At 34.7% G+C, this 21,090-nt stretch overlaps 2 protein-coding genes across 2 annotated transcripts in view; both read left to right on the top strand.

Moving 5' to 3' along the window:
- The window catches only part of LOC127843692 (endonuclease/exonuclease/phosphatase family domain-containing protein 1-like), a 140,942-nt gene that overhangs the window by 55,659 nt on the left and 64,193 nt on the right, over positions 1-21,090 (top strand). The window lies entirely within an intron of this gene.
- The window catches only part of LOC127843691 (metallophosphoesterase 1-like), a 220,691-nt gene continuing 212,872 nt past the window's right edge, over positions 13,272-21,090 (top strand). Inside the window, exon 1 of the mRNA XM_052373410.1 lies at positions 13,272-13,443. The gene's annotated coding sequence lies outside the window, so the exon portion shown is untranslated. The remainder of the gene's footprint in view (positions 13,444-21,090) is intronic.

Here is a 21,090-nt window from a genome sequence, read left to right as displayed (position 1 = left end):
AACCAACCGGAATCATTTTATATTATCGGGATGAATCTTCTGACCAAGTTTCATGAAGATCGAACAGTCAATGTGGCCTCTAAAGTGTTAACAAGATTTTACTATAGCCATATAAGGAAAAATGCCCCGTCCCCGGTGGCCATGTTTTTTAAGCAACCAAAACCATTTTCAAACTCGTCCAAGATACCATTGGGACAAATCTTCTGACCAAGTTTCATGATGATCGGAAAATAAATGTGACCTCTAGAGTGTTAACAAAGTTTTACTATAGCCATATAAGGAAAATAGCCCGCCTCTGTAGTGGCCATGTTTTTCAACCAACCGGCATCATTTTTGAACTCATCCAAGATATTATTTGGATGAATCTTCTGACCGAGTTTCATGAAGATCGTACTATAAATGTGGCCTCTAAAGTGTTAACAAGATTTTACTCTAGCCTCATATAGCCATATAAGGAAAAATGCCCCGCCCCTTGGCGGCCATGTTATTCAAGCAAACGTAACCATTTTCGAATTCGTCCAAGATATCATTAAGACAAATCTTCTGACCATATTTCATAAAGATTGGAAATAAATGTGGCCTCTAGAGTGTTAAGAAGGTTTTACTATAGCCATATAAGGAAAAATGCCCCGCCCCCTGGCGGCCATGTTTCTCAACTAACCGGCACCATTTTCGAACTCATCCAAGATATTATAGAGACCAATCTTCTGACCAAGTTTCATTAAGATTGGACAATAAATGTGGCATCTAGAGTGTTAACAATATTTTACTATAGCCATATAAGGAAAAATGCCCCGCACCTTGGCAGCCATGTTTTTTAAGCAAAGGTTACCATTTTTGAAATCATCAAAGATATCAGTGGGACAAATATTCTGAGCTAGTTTCATGACGATCGAAAAATATTTGTGGCCTCTAGAGTGTTAACAAGATTTTAAAATAGCAACAGGGTTTTTTTTGGCCCGATTTTATAGCCGAAATTCGGCTATGTTCCCAATCCCAAAAAGTATACTTTTTTCCCAAAATGTGGCAAAAAATTCCCAATTGCAAAAAAAAAAAAAAAAAAAAATTTTTTTTTTTTTTTTTTTTTTTTTAAAAAGAAGTCTTATGTGTATTTTATCTCAATTTTAATTCAATTACATCTAACAAAGTATTATATGATTTTTTCTTTTAATTTGAATGATTATAAAGAGTTAAATCAAATTTAGTATTTCCCTAATCAGTGGACTTTTCGTGTGGAAAAAAAGGCTAATGAATTTATTTTCCCAATTTCATGAAAATGCCGATAAAATTCCCAATTCCAAAGCCATGGGCTATCTTCCCAAAAAGTGGAAAAAAAACCCTGAGCCATTTAAGGAAAAATGCCCCGACCCCTGGCGGCCATGCTTTTCAACCAACCGGCATCATATTCGAACTCGTCCAGGATATTACTGGGATGAATCTTCTGACCAAGTTTCATGAATATCAGACAATAAATGTGGCCACTAGAGTGATAACAAGATTTTACTATAGCCATATATAGCCATATTAGGAAAAATGCCCCGCTCCTTGGAAGCCATGTTTTTCAAGCAAACGTAACCATTTTCGAATTAATCCAAGATATTATTGAAACCAATCTTCTGACTAAATTTCATGAAGATTGGACAATAAATGTGGCCTCTAGAGAGTGAACAAGGCAAATGTTGACATCGCACAACAAGACAACGCACGACGGACAACGGACAAAAGCACTGATGTTCATATTTCCATTAAAAAGAGTTCAAGCGTAATTTTCTAATGACACAATCAAACACCTTGTAGTACACATATTCCTTGCAAGCATTCTTTATATATTAAATATACGTCTTTATATAACAACAAACAACACAAACACAATAAATTTACATCACTGAGTTTCCTGCGCGCTTCTGTCGCTGAGGTATCATGCAATAAGCGGACTGGATCAGCAAGAAGGGTGGTCAGTGTCAGAAAGAAGTACTGCAGATCAGCATCTGTAACCTTGCAGTCGGCAGTGTGGCGTACATCTCGGCCTATTTGTCGGACCTAAAGAGTGAAAGGATCGCTGTGATGTTAAAGACCAAGAGAAGCAGCATTGAGGTAAACCTACACACACATGGCCTGTCAGCGTCAAAGTTATTACACGTGATTTAAAAAATGCTTAAATATGAAAAAACTATATTTTTAATTTTAAATAAGACTTGCATATTTGATACAATGAGAAATAATTGCATGACATACATCGCGTCACAAAACATAGTATTATGATGATTCAGTTAACAAACTAAACTTTGAAAAAAATAATCACATATTCAGCCCATTAGACTGGTATATTTTAAGAATACCTTTTCTAGCGGGCATTTCTTATCAGGTGGAGGCGGTGATAGACATGCGGCGGAGAGGCATGTCTCGAAATGCTTGCAGTTCAACACAATGCTAACCACACCATTGAAGTCAGATTCTTGCACAGATGATACGCTGCTATATCCGTCCGGTGGGAGGTAGCATTTACCGATTTCCCACGGATCCGTCGCCCATAGTTCAGCTTTAGTGTTTGCCCAACTAGGACGTTCAAATCTGTGTAACAATGTGATATCTTGTTTCACTTTATCACATGTTTGACATGACTTTCGTTGTTGTGAATTGTGGAAAGAACAGTTATTTCCTTTCCTCTTTTTACACATATAATGAGTTGGACACGGTATAAGGTTTTGAATAAAGCATTGTCCACAACTTCTACCAACTATTGTTTGTACGTTTAATAATTCCGTCACAACAAAGGCAGTCAATCCATCCTTTGTCAAATTGAGGGCAATGCACGCTTTGAACCAGTTATTGGTCTGCTTATCGGTGAAGATGTTGGTGTCGGCAGCCATCCCCAGGAGACTAAATGAACCATTCAGTAGAGAGTTAGTTTGTGGACAACCGAGGAGTAGATGGTATTATGGCACGTCATAAATGTTCTTGTCTGTGAGCATCCTCTGATCATGTTATCTTGGTTGCTTTATTTGTCCTATAATTAAATAAGTATATTTTACAAAACGTATATCGTCTGTTCAAAGAATCAAACCAACTGAAACGTAAGGCATATCATTCTTAATTTTCTTAACTAGATAAATAACTTAAGTTTAGTTAATAAACAATAATTTCCAACACTAGAGGTGGTGGGGTTATCAGAGGAAATTGATGTAACAATCCCGAATAAATAAACACGAGGAACAGAAGGCTTGAAGGCCCCCGGTGTAGTCCAGGATGACGCCTTGGCCAGGTGCCAGTCAGGTGTTCCCTGAAGCTCCTGGATAGAAGCACTTTAGACGGCCCAGGAATGCACTATACTTTTTTCAAATTGAAAAATATTCTTTTTTCAATTTTCTGTCTATCCATTATCCTCTTTTCATATGCTCATTGCTGGAAACAACAACCACGAAAACTTAATACATACTATCATCCAATCAAATAGCTTATTGCCATCATTGTTCACCTTGGCTGAATACGGGCATATCAGTCCATAGATTAAGACCCTAGTCGGATTTCAGTAATAAGTAACATGAGCTGATTGTTATTTACTGTTTCCATAAAGGATCGGATTTTAATTTGTAAGAAATATGCAACTGTAACTCATTCCATTTATAATACAACAAATCAACACAGAAATACAATTACTATACGACTATCAGTACTTTAAATATAGATTATCTATTTGTTGATATTCTAGATTTAATGCGTACGTCTACGCTCTTTGATGCTGAAGTTACATGTACCGCGGGCTTACTTAAGAAGGGTTTACACAGAAATGATCTGGGACAGAAGAAAGTTTAACACGTACAAAACGATATGATACAATAACATATTAAATAAACGATTCATCACAATACTTAATACAAGTTCGGTTATTTACTTAACGAAATGCAAACGTGCATCACTAAATAGTTTATTTATATTTTTTTCTGTAACACAATAACATTTAATAATATACGTGAGCTCATAATGCGAAGCACGCAATCAACAATACTGTTGACTAGTTATAACATTTTTAAGGAGGTGAACATGCTCAATATATCTACATAAATACACAAACCTAAGCGTGAACAAGGGAGAAACTGTATTTAAATAAGTCTATATTATAGATATGCCCCTAAAAATTAAAAAAAAAGTCCCATAACTTCTGCAATTTCAGTAAGTGTAACTATAGATTGTTTCACAAACATAAATGTTAATGTTAATTCTGTTGGCATAAAATGTACGTTTGCAACGAGTTGGATTAAACTCAATCAAGCATGTGCATTTTACATTACAATGTACCGGTGTTGTTTAGAACTATTTTGTTCCATAACATAGGCTTAACATATATCAGGGGTGTGATTGAGACAAAGTCAGAGGGGAGGAAAATTCTGTTGACTGATTTTGACTACGCGAATGGCGCGCATAACGAAATGACAAACATAAAAACAGACATTAAAATAAACAACTTTTTGAACTTCATAACAATATTTCTTTATAAAAACCTGTTAAACTTCACATTTAACATACTGAGGATGCAAAGTAAACTGGTAAGTATTTAGTGTGATCAATAGCAGCAGTTTTTCAATGTATTGAATTACAGTTAATAGACTAAATATAAACAAACACACTTGAGTGTTCTTCTGGTGTTAATGATGTATTAACTGAGTTAACTTAATATATTTAATTTGTTTACCTTTCAATATCTTGCATTTCACATCTTCACTCAGTTCAAAGCTATTTCAGTTAACTGAACAGCGTGACAAACATAATAAAGCAGAATATGCATATGAATTTGATTATACACAGACCCACAGACATATAAAAATCAAATCATGTCTGTCTATTTCCATGTTCGAACGATACTCTTCTAAATTGTTTTACTTCTCGAGTAGACTAAACTCCAATTTGCAAACACTGGTTTCCGTGACACAAATTCAGTGGGCACATTTCTTAACAAAAAATGTGTTGCTTGTATCTAAAACTTGGTCTTTTTTTGACAAACACATTTCATTATTCCTATCAGACTAGGTGATGTCAGTCGTTTATTCGATTGCTATTTGTTATTTCAATAATCTTAATTTTCTCTTCACAACGGCGCCATTTGCAAACAAATCACAGAGCGCATTTTAAGAACACGATTTTAATTGGAAGATTGGGAAACGACAGCCAATTATATGGCTCGTTTTAAAAATGCTTAGGCAGAATCTACCAGTGTAAAATGCGGAGAGATTTCGCGGGCCGCGGATATTTCGGGCCGCTTATGAAATACGTCCGCGGATTGGTGGTAGCCCCTCTCCCCCACATTTTTTAAAACGAATTTACGCAAATCTCAGAAGTGACATCCGGGACAACCCGATCCGCGGAAATCCGCGGAAAAATCACACCCCTGTATATCTATTTAAATTTGGTCGTATTTAAATCTGATGAAACAACTTCTTAGATCAGCAGTTATACGGCAAATACCACAGATTTTACGGATAATTCGGTTATTTGATCATGGGCTCAATATGAATTGAATTACACAAACACAAATTGCAATCCAATCTTACAATAAGCTATTGTAAACTACCTTTGCAATTGATCATGTTTATGAATGTATACTATGCAAATCCTACAGCGTCCCCGCTTTCGATTAGAAGTGTCACACAATCACAATAGTTTCATCATTTGAGATTTTTTCTGAACATAATCTTCTGTCGTGATACTAATGACGTTATTGATAAAAGCAGCTCTATTGAGAGGTAAGTGGAAACATATATCAGGGTTTTGTTATCAAATATATTACATGTATCAGCCTTATTATTTTTCCGACTACAGAGCGAAACTCAACACACGTATATATGACTGCCTGTTCTTACAAAAGAAAGAAGTTATGCTAAGATAGCAGAATAATCGATAATGTTTTAATGCACTTTTGTATTGGTCGTTACCGCCCGTTTTTGATTAACTATCACTGGTCGTTGATTTTCACGCTCACCGGGCTATGTAATAATGATTGGAGCAATTTGAACTTACAATATATTTTGATTAGTACATAAAAGTAGTAGTAGTTCAAAACGAAGCAGTAGCAATAATGGTAGTATACAACTAATAGTAATAGTAGTAGTAGTAATAGAAGTAGCAGTAGTAATAATAGTAGTAGTAACAGTAGCAGTAGTTATAGTAGAAGTAGTAGTAGTAGTAGTTGTAGTAGTACTATAAGTTATATTTGTAGTACTAGTAGTTGTAGTAGTAAGAATAATAACAGTAGTAGTAGTAGTAGTAGAATAAGTAGTAGTAGTAGTAGTTGCAGTAAAATTACTAGTAGTATTATAAGAAGTAGTAGAAGTAGAAGTAGTAGTAGTAGCAGGAGAAGTAGTGGTAGAATTAGCAGTAGAAGTAGTAATAATTGTTATAGAAGTAATAGTAGTGGTAGTTGTTGTTGTTGTTGTTGTAGTAGCAGTAGTAGTAAGAGAAGTAGTATTGTAGTAGTACATGTAGTAGTAGTAGCAGTAGTAGTAGAAGTAATAGTGGTAGTAGTAGTAGAAATTTTAGTAGAAGCAGTAGTAGTAGTAGTAGTAGTAGTAGTAGTAGTAGTAGTAGTAGTAGTAGTAGTAGTAGTAGTAGTAGTAGCAGTAGAAGCTGTAGAAGTAGTTTTAGTAGTAGTAGTAGTACTAGTTGCTATTGTTGTTTTTGTCGAAACTGTTGTAGTTGTTGTTGTTTTAGTAATTGTAGTAGTAATAGCAGTATTAATAGTAGTGGTTGCTGTTTTTTATTCTGTTTCTTGTTTATGTTTTTGGTTTTGTAGTTTTAGTAGCAATTGTATAAGTAACTGTGATAGTAGTAGTTGTTGATGGTAGTGGTACTCTAATGGTATAAGTAGTGGTATTTATTAATTATAGTATATTTAAGACAAAGCTCTCTTATTTTAAAGGTAATGACATAACATTATGGTCCCTCGGAAGTGGTTACTAGGTAATGCTTAATTGAATACAAACAAAAAAGCAAAATTTATATAATAATGTTTATTGAGTTTCCGACAATAACAATGAAAGCGCTGAATGCACTGAATGTGTTCGCTATTGCATAATCTTAGAAGCAACTCAGTTTTCAAACTTATGTTATAGCTTTTTATATCGCAAGTTTGTAATGAACACAACCTATTCAAATTTAAAAGAGTGTGTCTTAAAGCATAAGTCGAGATGTGTGTGACTGCAGGGCTCACGCTGGGTTCAAATTTTAGGGAGAAGTGATTTCTCCCTGGAGAAGTGAGGAGACTCTAGGCAGAGGTGGAGAGACTCTGATACAATGGTTTGCATGTAGGGCGTTACAACACACATATGTGTACCACATTATTGACGTATGCCTCTGTAGTACACATTATTTCATTTCTTTTGTGTATCTTAATTTTTCCAGCAGTTCTAAGGCCACGACTTTTTTTTATTGGTTTACAAAAATTATTTTGAAAATGGTCCATCAGGCGGTCGAAAAAAAACCAAAACATCATAGGAAAAATAAGTTAATACTAATAACATCAGAACAAAGACATCATATCTTTTATAACCTTAACACAGAGACGAAAAATCAAATTATGCAATGAAACACATCTATATCTTCAAATGAAATTAGTCACCTAAAAGCACCTTTTGTAACATCAGGAAATTTTAAACACTCCATTAAATGACATTCGTTCTTCTCCCATTAAAACGAAAAACTGCGCTTCATTTCCGTAATTCGATGCGCACTATTACGCAATGCGATGCCCGTTGCATAAATCTAACATAAAATAAACTACTCATACACAAAGTATGTGTTTGCTCTTATTGGACTTATGACATCGTCCATGAAAAAAAATCGAGGTAGATCGATCCCCGCGTCGTCACGGTAATGTTTGTTCAAGTTGTTGTTGTCATGAAAACTCGTTGATTTACAACGCAAAACGTCTTATTTGAACTGACGCCATTTAATACAATCATATTTGTCAACTTGGCTTTTGCTTTATTTTGATAATTTAATCCAAAGTTTAATGTTAGCAAGTGTTTTTACTGGAATCGTAAACAAGGAGCCAGTTAAAGTCTTCCGAAAATTTGCAGTCTGTGTGAATTGACAGTTTGACGTCATAGGAAAGCCGCTTGCTGTCTGAAGCAATAAAGCGACAAATTTCGCGCCGACAAAATTGGCTTCCTTTGTTTAGCAATCAACATGCCGAACCAATCGTGCGTTTGTTTCTCAATTGCAATCCTCCAATTTAATAATAGCACGTGCATAGCTCTGCCTTCGAATCTTTTGCAGAAAAGAGGCGGAGTTTAACGGTTAAATGAGCTAGTATTTTACGCAAGTTGAGTTCCAATTTGCCGAAATTACTCGGCCCTAAGCATTGAAACGACAAATACATTTATTAATGATTTTCCGAGTTATACCGATTTGTTCCGATTTCCAAACTTTCTGTACAGTTCCTATAAACTATGGCTGACGTGTTTACAAAATTCCTAAACACATATATCGTAAATAATGGCAGTGTTTTATTGGATTATTTATACTAATTATCAAATTGCAAGGTAATACTTTTTTATGTACTATAATATCGGGTTCGTTTAATATAATAAACATGTTAAACAATATAGTTGCGTCACAGACTCGGAAATAAATTTTGATGCATGTCGACATTTTACTGACGCTGATTTTCCTATTGTCTGTAATTAAATAAATTTTGAGAAGTGCCCATAAAAGGACTGGTACATACTGTGTCACATTGAAAAATATCCCGATCTCTGTAATATATGTGAACCAATCGTTGATTGTACTTACTTGATTTTATTCGCAACCGTACTCAAACCGGATCGTTTTTTTTCTCGTTTTGCTCGTTTTTCAGTGCGGTCGGGAATAAAATATATATAAAAAAGACGATTTTCCGATTTTTTCCCCCCATTTTCCAAAAATTAGGGTCGGCGGTTTTGTAAACCAAGAAATATAAGTCGTGGCCTAATTAACCAAGTAATAATAGACACGACAGACAAATAACTAAAATTTTACTAGCTCTATATTCAATCCATTTTGATGAAAATATCATATTATACAGTATTTCAAAGATAATATGTTTATGAAGCAGTAGATAACATAAGCTTAATAAAACTGTCAGACCAGATAAATATTGAAATATGACATTTAGCATATGCTTTTTTAATAATTATTAGTTATGTTTTATAGTCTTTCCAATTTCAATTTCATGTGAATACAATTCGAAATATGATAAACCACTCCGTCCGCATCACCCTATCTGAGACTGTATTTTTCATTCTATTTCTTCTTTAAAGAACTCAAAAATAATGTATCCGAAAACGACAGTCCGAAAATTGTACGCGTAACGCACATAAAACAAATCGTGCATATCGTTTGACAGCAAAAAAATGAAAATCGGAAACCTAGCAAGTACGTAATTAATATACAATTTAATTGACATATTGCTTTACAATAGCATAGTTTGTGGGTAAAAAAACAACTAAATTATCACCTTTTAATTTCAAACGATAATCTGCAGAAAGTTGTGACATCATTGACAGAGATCTAATTATTTAATCATCATCCTTTTGTTAATTCAGATCGATAGTCGGTAGAAATGTAAAGTGATCAACTTAGAAATAATTTTTTTATTGTTAGGCTCCTTTTAATTTGTTTATCTTTAAATACGACGTTTGCCATCGGCCGCTATACATGTAGTGTTGGCAGACGACAATATCAACTGTGTATTTCCATGAATGACCCAATATTATGTGTGACCGAACTCAATGTTGATTGGGCAGCTACCATGTGACTTGAATGCTGACTTGACCAATATCGATAGCCGATTAAATAAGTTCGGAGGTTAAGAGAATCGGGGCGTGGTTTACCTCAAATAACCTGTCGCTCAATTGCGACACGCTCCGGGATGCGACAGTGTGTATTGGAAAATTGAGTCAGACCTTGACATCGAGAAAACCGGATGTAAACAAATTCCGATAAGAGGGAGACTGGAAGTCGCTTTTCATCTACAATTTCTTAAATTTTAGGCGACGTTTGGCGTAAGAAAGCGACTTAGTCGCGCACGTCGCCCCCTAGCGCGAGCCCTGGACTGTTTATTTTCATATTTATTTTATTGAGATAACTTAGATAAATTAACAACAATATGTCTTTTTTCACAATTGGTCGCTGCACTGGCAACCATCTTCAGAATTGTGGTTGCCTTGCTAAAGAATAACAAGCCTATAATCATGTACATGTTGTGATATGTGTATCTAATACTTTATCTATTTTTTTAAATTATTGAGAAACAATTTTGCCCACATGACAGACTTTTTATGCAGCATTAAGCCCCGTTTTCCCTGAAAGCAGCCAATATGTACAGTTTTCAATGATAAACTTACCAATGTAATCGTACAAGCTGTTTTAAACACTAGACTGGCCAATGTGTCACATATGCTCTTAAACCTATTGTTTACATAATTACAGGCTGTCGTCTGCTTACATTTATCGCCTGCTAAATTTGACTGGAGTTATCCACACAGGAAGTCATAGGTTTAAATAATAAAAAGTAGCTAAGGCATACAGATTTGCAAAATTGCGTCTGCATAGCTCACAAATAAAAAGTGGACATATATGATCCCGGAAGAAGATAATTAACAATTACGGAAACAAAATATGAGAAACACAAAAACTTGAAAGCGGAAGTGGAAAGCCTAGTACATATGTAAATGGTTAATTCTTAGAAGGAAGTTTTGCAGATTGAAACATTTATAATTGTACGGAAGTGCTTTGAAACTTATTTGTTTTGAGGTGCAGCGTCATTATAAACCATTGCAAAAGCACGTTTTTACAATTAAATGACTTTAATTAGGTTGTATATGCCCCGTCTTTGCATCGCTTTTCAGCGTTTTGACTGAACAAGCATGCGTAAAGATAGATCGCTAAGGAAAACGCTAACGATGAATTACATATTACAATTAAACAGCAGAATTTTTCATCGGATAAAAATGAATGCAAATCGCTTAACATCGTTGAAAACCGTTAAAGCAAAAACGAAAATCAGTTTTTGTTTGCGGCACACAGACGGTTACCCTACAGTTACTTTCACGTCAGGATTTACATGATTATTGTCCTGAATTTAAAATTAAAATTCCGTGCGCGGATCATATCTCCCTCAGTATTGAAAGTATTCAAATAAAACTTAGAGACTCACACAAAGGAAGGTGTGCAGAACATTGAAAGTAGACAATGTAAGTCAGTGCAGAGTACATGGCTATCAACTCTTCAATCTGTATTATTAGAGTTATTGTACTTTGTTAATTGATCGTAAAGTCCGTTTCTCACGTGCAACATAACTCGGCAAGGACTATATTTTCAAGACATTCCTAGTACAAGATTGCGAGTCAATTTGTTGCATAGTGTTTAACTTTTGCGCATATGTGGGCATATTTATCAAATTGAAGAATTAATTATATGTTTTATTATTATGTTTGATATATTGGAGAATTCACCGATTAAAATTGAATGCTATCTTTGAAACGTTCCAGTAATGAGCAGAAACACAGCAAGGCCTTCATAGAACATATTCATAACTGATGTACTCGTTATATAGTATTCTGAAATAGATTTTGGTCTATATAACAATTTTGCAAACAACAACATTCGGGGTAACCATTGACATCATTTACATCAAATCAGGGATTTCAATAGTTTTTAAAAACCAGGAGTCAATGACCCCTGGACTGAAATTTTGAGGAGTCAAATTGAAAAATGGTGGGGTCAATTTTGAAGCGCGTTAATTGTGTTTTTGTCTGTATTATTCATTTTTTTTAGATAAAAATATGCTCTTAGAGTAACACAATATCTTATCAAGAGCACCGCCTTGCGGGTGCAGACCGCTCATCTATTTTCTTTTGAAAGGTGAAGGGACTCTCATTTTCAATCACAAAGGAGGGAGGGGTGGATTGAAGAGGGGTGTATAGTGTGGGGGTGTGGACATTTATTACATTATTTTCCAAAAATGCGAAAAAAAATGCAAAAAAAAATCGGGGGGGGGGGGGGGGGGGGGGGGGGGGGGGGGGGGGGGGGGGGGCGGGTGATTCTTGGGTGCGATGGTTGGACGGTATTTCAAACATAAAATAATACAAACAAATATTTGTGATTTTTAACCGTTTAAAAAAAATGAAATTTGGGGGGGTGGGGCGGGGGGGGGGTATAGTGTGAGGGTGTGGTGGTCATTTGTGAGATGATCTTAAAAAAAAAATTAGGGGGGGGGGGGATTCGGGTGGGGGGAGGGGGGGGTGGGTTGGGATTCTTGGGTGCAATGTTGGACGATATTTCAAACATAAAATAATAAAAATAAATATTTGTGTTTTTTAACCGTTTCAAAAAAAAACAATTGGGGGGGTGGGGTGGGGGGGGTTTAGTGTGAGGGTGTGGTGGTCATTTGTGAGATGATCTTTAAAAAACAAAAACAAAAAATAGGGGGGGATTCGGGGGGGGGGAGGGGGGGAGGGCACGGGGGATGGTTTGGGTGGAGTCTATTGTGGTATGTCAGGTAAGAGTAGTTTTGTCAAAGTATCAATCAAATCTAATCATAAATAAAGAAGTTATGGCAATTTTAGCAAAATTTAATAATTTGACCTTGAGACTCGGAAAAGTCCGCATATGTTTTGGCTATTATTTTTTTAAGGAAAGTATTTGAAGTTTGAAAGCAATAGCCTTGATACTTAAGAAGTAAAGTGGATCGAAACACAAAATTTAACCATATATTAAAAGTTACTAAGTCAAAAAAGGGCCATAATTCCGTAAAAATGACAACCAGAGTTATGCAACTTGTCCTTTTACTGTACCCTTATGATAGTTTGCGAGTGTTCCAAGTATGAAAGCAGCGTTTTTTTTCCCCAAAGGGGAAAGGTACCTGTACCCCTACAATTGGGAATTTTTCGAGTCGTGAAATCTTCAAATTGGGAAAAAAACGAGTCGCGAAATCAATGAATTGGGAAAAATTCGAGTCGCAAAATTGATGAATTGGGAACCTTTAAAATGCATGTAATCTATCATTAGGGGCTATATTCTGCATCACAAAGCATTTTAAACTCTAGGTTTTGACAGAAAAACTACAGTACGGTTATGCTATTTTGACTATCGTATCATGTCATGTGAAAATTGTGTTATTGCCACTTCAGTTAGGATGTGCCCGTCAATTGGAAAAAAATATCTTCCAGTGATAGGCATAAGAACTGAGGTTCCATAAAAATAATATTAATAATTTTGTTTTAGCCCTTAAAAGTCTTACAAGCCCTGCAATGTTTCATGTGAGTTAAATTAAAAACTTAAAAACTAAACAAAAACAACAACAATGGATCTTGTACTGGTTTGACATCTTTTAACAATAGACAGTGAGAATAGTCACACGTAACCAAAATGAGTTTTTAGAGTGGAATGCTTTAACAATAATTTTCAAAGGTAAGTCTTATATTTTGTTTTGATTTTTTTTCATATCATCAAATAAGATATTAAGATCATCTGCCATTAAATGCTTATGTATATGTTGTAAATAACTATAGGATTTTACACCCATGTCTCATTATTTTTAATTTTATGTTAAACTTTTATTTGTTTATATCCGTATCCGAATAGTTACTGTCCGGATTTAACACTTAAAATACTATACATAGAAGTAATATGCGCATTTAACTCAATACGGTTACGTTTTTTTTAATGTCAACGAAAAATTAGTGTTGAGAAAGTTTATTGATGTAAGGAAGACTGGTCTTAGCGATGGAATTCTTTCACGGGAAATATCGATCACTCGTCGCGGTTATGTAATCCATTCACATTTTACACAGCGGTTAGAGTTGCGCCCCATTTGAAAAGTTTTGTTTACTTTCTACGCAACAATGTCCGGCGAAAATAAATGGCCGAAAATGAAAGGCTCGACAATATCAAAAGATATTTCCAGCGAAAATAAAAGGCACTAGCTATTGGGAACGGCACCTAAAATCGTTCGGAACGGTAGATATCGAGATTGGGAAAGGTCCGGTGCTAAAATTGGGAAGCCTCCGGTAGGCTTTGGGAAAGGTACCGTTCCCCGGTACTAGTTAAAGAAGGAAAAAAAACGCTGGAAAGCAATATCTATGATACTTTAGGGGTAAAGTGGACCAAAACAAAAAATTTAACCAAATTTTCAATTTTCTAAGTATAAAGGGCCCATAATTCCGTCCAAATGCCAGTCAGAGTTACATAACTTTGCCTGCACAGTCCCCTTATGATAGTTAATAAGTGTTGCAAGTATGAAAGCAATAGCTTTGGTACTGTAGGAATAAAGTGGACCTAAACACAAAACTTAACCAAATTTTCAATTTTCTAAGTATAAAAAGGGCCCATAATTATGTCAAAATGCCAGTCAGAGTTACATTACTTTGCCTGCACAGTCCCCTTATGATAGTTAGTAAGTGTTGCAAGTATAAAAGCAATAGCTTTGATACTTACGGAATAAAATGGACCTAAACACAAAACTTAACCAAAATTTTCAATTTTCTAAGTATAAAAAGGGCACATAATTCTGTAAAAATGCACGCCAGAGTTATCCAACTTTGCCTGCACAGTCCCCTCATGATAGTTAGTAAGTGTACCAAGTTTGAATGCAATAGCATTGATACTTTCTGAGAAAAGTGGACCTAAACGCAAAACTAAACCAAAATTTTTAATTTTCTAAGTATAAAAAGGGCACATAATTCTGTCAAATTGCACGCCAGAGTTATCTAACTTTGCCTGCCTTGTCCTCTCATGATTGTAAGTAAGTGTACCAAGTTTGAATGCAATAGCATTGATACTTTCTGAGAAAAGTGGACCTAAACGCAAAACTTGACTGGACACCAACGCCGACGCCGACGCAGACGCCAAGGTGATGACAATAGCTCATAATTTTAAAAAAAAAAATAGATGAGCTAATAATTTTTTTTTCAAAAAATAGATGAGCTAAAAAGTTATACTGCTTTATTAAATAACAATACCATGATACATAACACAACATATTTTAATGAATTGGTACATTAAATATACTTCTTTATATTTATAACACATTTAAGTCTTTTAACACATTTAAATAATTTAAGATATGTACCGGTTGCACCTTTTCATCACATATTTATCGTCATTATATTATCATCATCCCTATGATAGCTTTTCTAACAAAACACAATATAAATGCATGGAACATCTAGTATATCTATTACTGTTTATCCGAATACTATACATGTCCGAAATATGTACACTTTGGAAAGCCTTACCTGTAGTAGTTTTACTTTAATAATCCATTTTTTTCTTGTTGTTATCGGGTTTAACAAACCTTATCAAATGTTTGTTAAATCCAGTTAATGCTTTCACCATTATTGAATCGCCATTACTTGCAATTTGAATCGACAGCTTTGAATTGAACACGGGTTGAATGTTAAGTCCGCCATTTACAATGTCGAAGGTCATGACGCAGCAATTTAATTCTACTCGGAAAATTTATATCTTATCGAGAAAATGTGTTTTCTCAATGTTTAATGTTTAATGTTATTACTTGTTAGTATAAAAAAAATGAACTGTGATTCCAGTTTATATAAGATGGGTGTTACTCGTAATTATCGGTGGATTAACAACTGACAAAACTCGCTTGACTTAGATCTACCGTTGGATCTACGTAATTAATAGACCTTTGATCAATATGGTTTTTACTTTAATTAATTTTGCCGACTTTCTTTAACCGTGCCGTCTGAAAAGTCTGCAAAAAACCTGAAATTATCGGATGGTCAATCAATTATCACGTAATCACTGCTGCTAATTACCCAGTTAGTGGGCACGCACTATTTAGACGGTGACATGTGTATTGGAAGAGATGAGATAAGATAAACAACGCCCGGGGTATTCCCTCGATTATAGACCGAGTTTCAAAAACTGAAACACTAATTTCAAATAGGAGCACAGCGGGATTTATTACCATGGAACTCGAGATGTTAACTGACTGACGCACGGGTCAAATTTTCGACGCGTCAAAATGACGCACAGCAGAAAAAAGGGTTGCGTCAAAAATGAGTCATTTTTAATTTGCTCGCGTCAAAACGCAGGATTTTGCGTCTATTGAAATCCCTGCAAATTATTATACGTTATGCAAAACTGGTAAAATAGTGCGCTTAAAATTTAGGAAAACACTGACAAAATCCACTCGGGAAAAAATATAATCTAACACATTCATCATTTAAGAGGGTCGTTATTGTTAACGAGTTGTTTTATGGTTTCCCTTGTTTGAATAGATGCGAATATTAAAACACCGGATACATCTGCAGGAAGGATAAAATCTGTTTTCACTTAAATAGGGATACATTTAGCTTATCCGCAATAGTTGATTCGACTAGTAATAAGATCCTTCATACTGAAGCGTGTGTCAAGTTCTTACTTGATTAATATATTTCTTGTTTAAATTGCTAACGTTTACATTATTAACGCAGTAAGATAAAGCTAGCATCCATTAAGCACGACACTTAGACTATGATTTTAAACTAGACATATTTGGTGCAGGTATTAATCGACCAATACACCTTTCAACTACACTGACCTGTCGTAATGCATGCAAATCTGCAAACAACAAAACCGTACCCGAACTCTCAAACTGTGTTTCAGACATTACATACCTAAACTGCAAACGACACACTATCAATGTTAACATGAAATCATATTAAAGATTGCGAACCTATTTGCCACATAGTAACACACCGATATTCAACACATTCATCATGTTAATTTCAGACTATTGTTTATGACTTCATTATTTTAAAAGAATTTGTAAATGTGTTAATAAGTATCATCAAGCGATTGAAACAAATTCACATGAGTGTCCACACTCCCGCACCACCGACGAGTTTTCAACAGCAACAATACGCACTCACATCTGTGTAATATGTGAAAACTGGTTTAATGTGAATATTATTCTGGAAAAACTGTTGAACAGTTCATAGCACACTTAAAATAGAAGTGACTTTAATTTCCGCTTGTGGTGTAGCAAGGGCTGTCAATTAGAATTGTAGATACTTGCTACATAGTAAGATCTATAGCTATACATAAAACAAAATTGCCACATCCTTTATTTGAACTGCACTTAAGTATGTTCATTTAACATGTATCGTCAATATACTAAGATACGAAGAACTAGCGATTTTCCAAATTAATGTCCAATCGCTAATAGCCATTGAGGTTCACAATGACGTCATGAATAGTTTGTGTTCTTTTAGATGTGAAAGTCTGTTTGTCAGCGCGTACTTTTAATGGTCAATTTAACTTTAATTCGTTGAAGAACTCTTGCCGCTGAGAAATATAAGTATATGTATATTGTATCCATTGTTGCATGAAATTCATTTTCATTTTCAACGACACTGACACTTATCTGCCGACTCATTCTGCTGATATCACAATTGTTTTGTAGATATTCTAGTGCTTCCGTATGAAAATATTGAATAGTTTATAGTTTAAGTCAGCGTTTAGAAAGAAAAAAGCAGTTTTCTAAATTAACTATGCTCTTTATTTTTATCGGATGTTTGTTTAATATTTTACCGTTATAAATTATTAATTATAATAGGTATTAAACAACTTATAATATAAACTATACTAAATTACATTTGCTACTTGTACATTGCTCCAGTCCAACTCAGCTGCGTTTAGATATTACATATTAATTCATAATGAAACAAAGTTTCACATTTCTTATTTCGGTTGCAAAGTTTCAAATTGTAAATGGTTTCTAATTTAAAGCTTTAAAACAATAATGCGCAAAAAACAGAACTATGCACTTTTGTTATGTTATTGGGACAGCCCTCGTACATGAAAAGCTATCCGAAAATAACATTGATTGTTTTCAAATTCATTGAACGCGTTACAAGTGAGTATATCCGTTTTATAGCAAATCTGAGTCGGTTTACAATACTACAAGCAAAAAAAATACTTTTAATGGGTTTATTAGATATAATTGCTAAGTGAATCTTTTACTGAAAAATAATCACTGTACAGCTCATTTCTTTGTAAAATATTGACTTAGCTAAATATATGTAATAAACCCGTTAAACGCATTATGGTGCAATGTTTTAAGAATAACTTATTACATCAATGTAAAGAAGTGAAACTCAAGCTGCTGGAGCAGTATTGAAGTCTTATTATATACGATTAGTTGGTCCTTTATTTATGGCAAGTGACCGATTGCCAAAACAGTACAAAACGGCACAAAACAGCACAATACAAAACAACATAAACACATAATTATTGAGCTGGGGTCACCGCCTTGGAACGGGGGTTTAAACCGGTTAAAGCATTGGGGGTTAAAACCGGTTTTAGAGCGCTCAACTTCACACTTGGCCTAGCAATATTCATGATACATTGGAGTGTAAATAAAATTTTACTTCATAGCATTGTAACTAAAATTAAACAATAATAAAAGGGAATTAAAACGCATTCAATTTAATTACCATTAAATTACTCAATGGTAGGAAAGATACCAGAGCAAGAGAGTGACAACTTTTTTAAGAACGATGAAATAAAACTACAAACAAGTGTCAACTACATTACTACTTTTAAAAAAAGATTTAAGAATAAAGCGTCATGTAGTAAATAGTTTAGATCATCATCGCGCTAACATTATAACTAACTTTATGCACAACATTTCATTTCATTAAAGTGAAAATTATATAAACATGTCTCTTTTTTTAAGTTGCACTCGGTTGTCCTGGTTAACGTTGGGTGATTGGCATGCATGTGAGTATAAGATGGAAACGGGATCTGAAGGAAGTGAAAATATGTGGTCAATGCAGGTCAGCTTAGTTCATGATGCGATTTAAGATGACTGAGTATTTGTCTATATGCAATTTATTGGAGAAACTGGTTTGGGAATCAGATGCATTATAAGCTTGCAATTTGTTAAAATACCTAACTGATAACAAGAAATAATTACTTTATTTTCATGAATTGTCATGTAAATGCTTACCTATCAAGGGTATTACACAACTAATTTGTATAGCATCGCTAAAATCATACGTCTATTCATAATCTAAAATCGAATGTCTGATTCTGATGTAAAATTTAGTCGATCCTAAAAAAAGCATGCGTGTTGTCGGGCATATTAAATTGTCCTCTAGCACTCCACACTAAACTTGGTTTTCCTATTTCTGTTATATCTCATTCTTGATTTGAATCGTTCGATTTCATAAGAATTTGGACATGAAAATTACAATCGCAATTGTATAGTTCATGCCCAAGACATGTCGTGTGGTTTTCCAATTTAAAATACAACCACCATTTTATATTGCATGAAAATACCACGAATCGCGCCACAGTTCCATGTTGCCGTTACTTCATTTTGTCTCAATCAATTTGTTCTCTCTATAGACAATATTGCAAAACGAGAGTCAAGGTTAAAAAAATTGCTCTTCTCACTTCATTTTATACCAAATCATAGATGTTAGGTTCATTTCGAAGCGAGTAGTGTCGTTTGAAAGTAAAAAGATGGCGAAGTTCGATATTTTATATCATAGTCACACCAAAAGGGAAAGCATCATCAACAATTATATTTTGTATTGTATTTGCACGTGAAAACCATGTGTTAAATGCCCGCTTCAACACCGACTCATCGATAGAGTTGTATCGGCTGTTGAAATATTATCCGAAAAAGGCGTTATATTCGAAAAGAAGATGTTTTCAATTTTACAAGATAGACAATACAAGATTATCCCATTGCAATACCTTGGTAGAGAAAAGCAGTAGCATATATGCTAACCATTTGGACACAATTACGGTAACCAAGCATTAAAAACGTACCCTTCTCAGCCAAAACTAATAATGCAGGTAGAAATTCAGTACCCTTGTTGTGGAACTGGCTGAGCCTATGCTTGCCATTTAGGAGCAAGTCAATTAAATATGAAGTGAGAGCGAAACACACTGCGAGTATTTTATTAATTTGTTAACCAGTCCTTTATTCAAGTATGCACAATGTACGAGCCTGTGTGTGGGTACAAGTTCCTTACCGGGTAGATCAGGAGAACCTGTGGGATCTTATACGTAACATATGGGAACCTGTCCCACAATCGAATAGTTATAATGTTTTGCCACAACATTTGCTTAATATGTGGGTACCTGTCTATTAACTGGAGTGGAAATGTGCCGACCATGGCTTATGCCTACCAAATGAGTACAGTTGGATTGTAGTTCAGTACGTGGGAAGTAGTAATGAATGCATTAGTCAATGCTAGCATCAAATATTTCAGCAGATGGGTAGTAAACATGTAACAGCAATAGGCGCATCGAATACATCACATATTGTACAATTTCTTATGATAAATCTAATTGGTTTATTATAATTAATTTTCTCGTGTTCAGTGTTTGCTGAATATGGTATAATAGTGGTGCTTTTGGACCTCACCAAGTTCACCAAAATACATACACACAAACTGCAATTGCCTCTTTAACAGCTAGTTTCAAGAACGAGATACTACAAGTACTGAAGTAACCTACTTCATTTTACGCCTCGTGACTTAAAACGTACACAACGTACATTAAGCATGTGAAAGTGTCGATATAGATGCTATTGCTTTTCAGATTATGTTTGCAATATTTGTAATTAGTATTAAAATTGGAGACCATATCATTAATCGGTAAAACAATGTTTCGCAGTTCACATTTTCAGTTGTTGTTGTTAGTTAATCCAAACGTTCATGCAAATGAACGACACAAGATTGGCATACTTGTCATAAACATATATTATAATTCAATATGTGATGTTAATAAAGCTACGTGAGTATGTAGGTTTGATCACATAATTTGCTTACATACTTGTTTTAATTCAACATATGGCGGTATTTATTTAAATGCGCACAAATCGCTATCAGAACCACTATCAATTTGACACTTACTTCACACAACACTGAGCATGCGCATTATTGGAAAATAAATATCTTCAGTTAAGGCGACCATCGTTCGTGTTAGTGTATACTTCAGAGTATTGTAGATATTTCGAGTACTGCGAAGTATCCTTTACTCTTCATTGTGGAAACCGGATTCGTCAATTGAGAATGATCACGTTCAAACCAA

The sequence above is a fragment of the Dreissena polymorpha genome, chromosome 9 (assembly GCF_020536995.1).
Source record: "Dreissena polymorpha isolate Duluth1 chromosome 9, UMN_Dpol_1.0, whole genome shotgun sequence".
NCBI lineage: Eukaryota > Metazoa > Mollusca > Bivalvia > Myida > Dreissenidae > Dreissena > Dreissena polymorpha.
The sequence above is the reverse complement of the archived record's forward strand: the minus strand, read 5'-3'. Positions and strand labels throughout refer to the sequence as shown.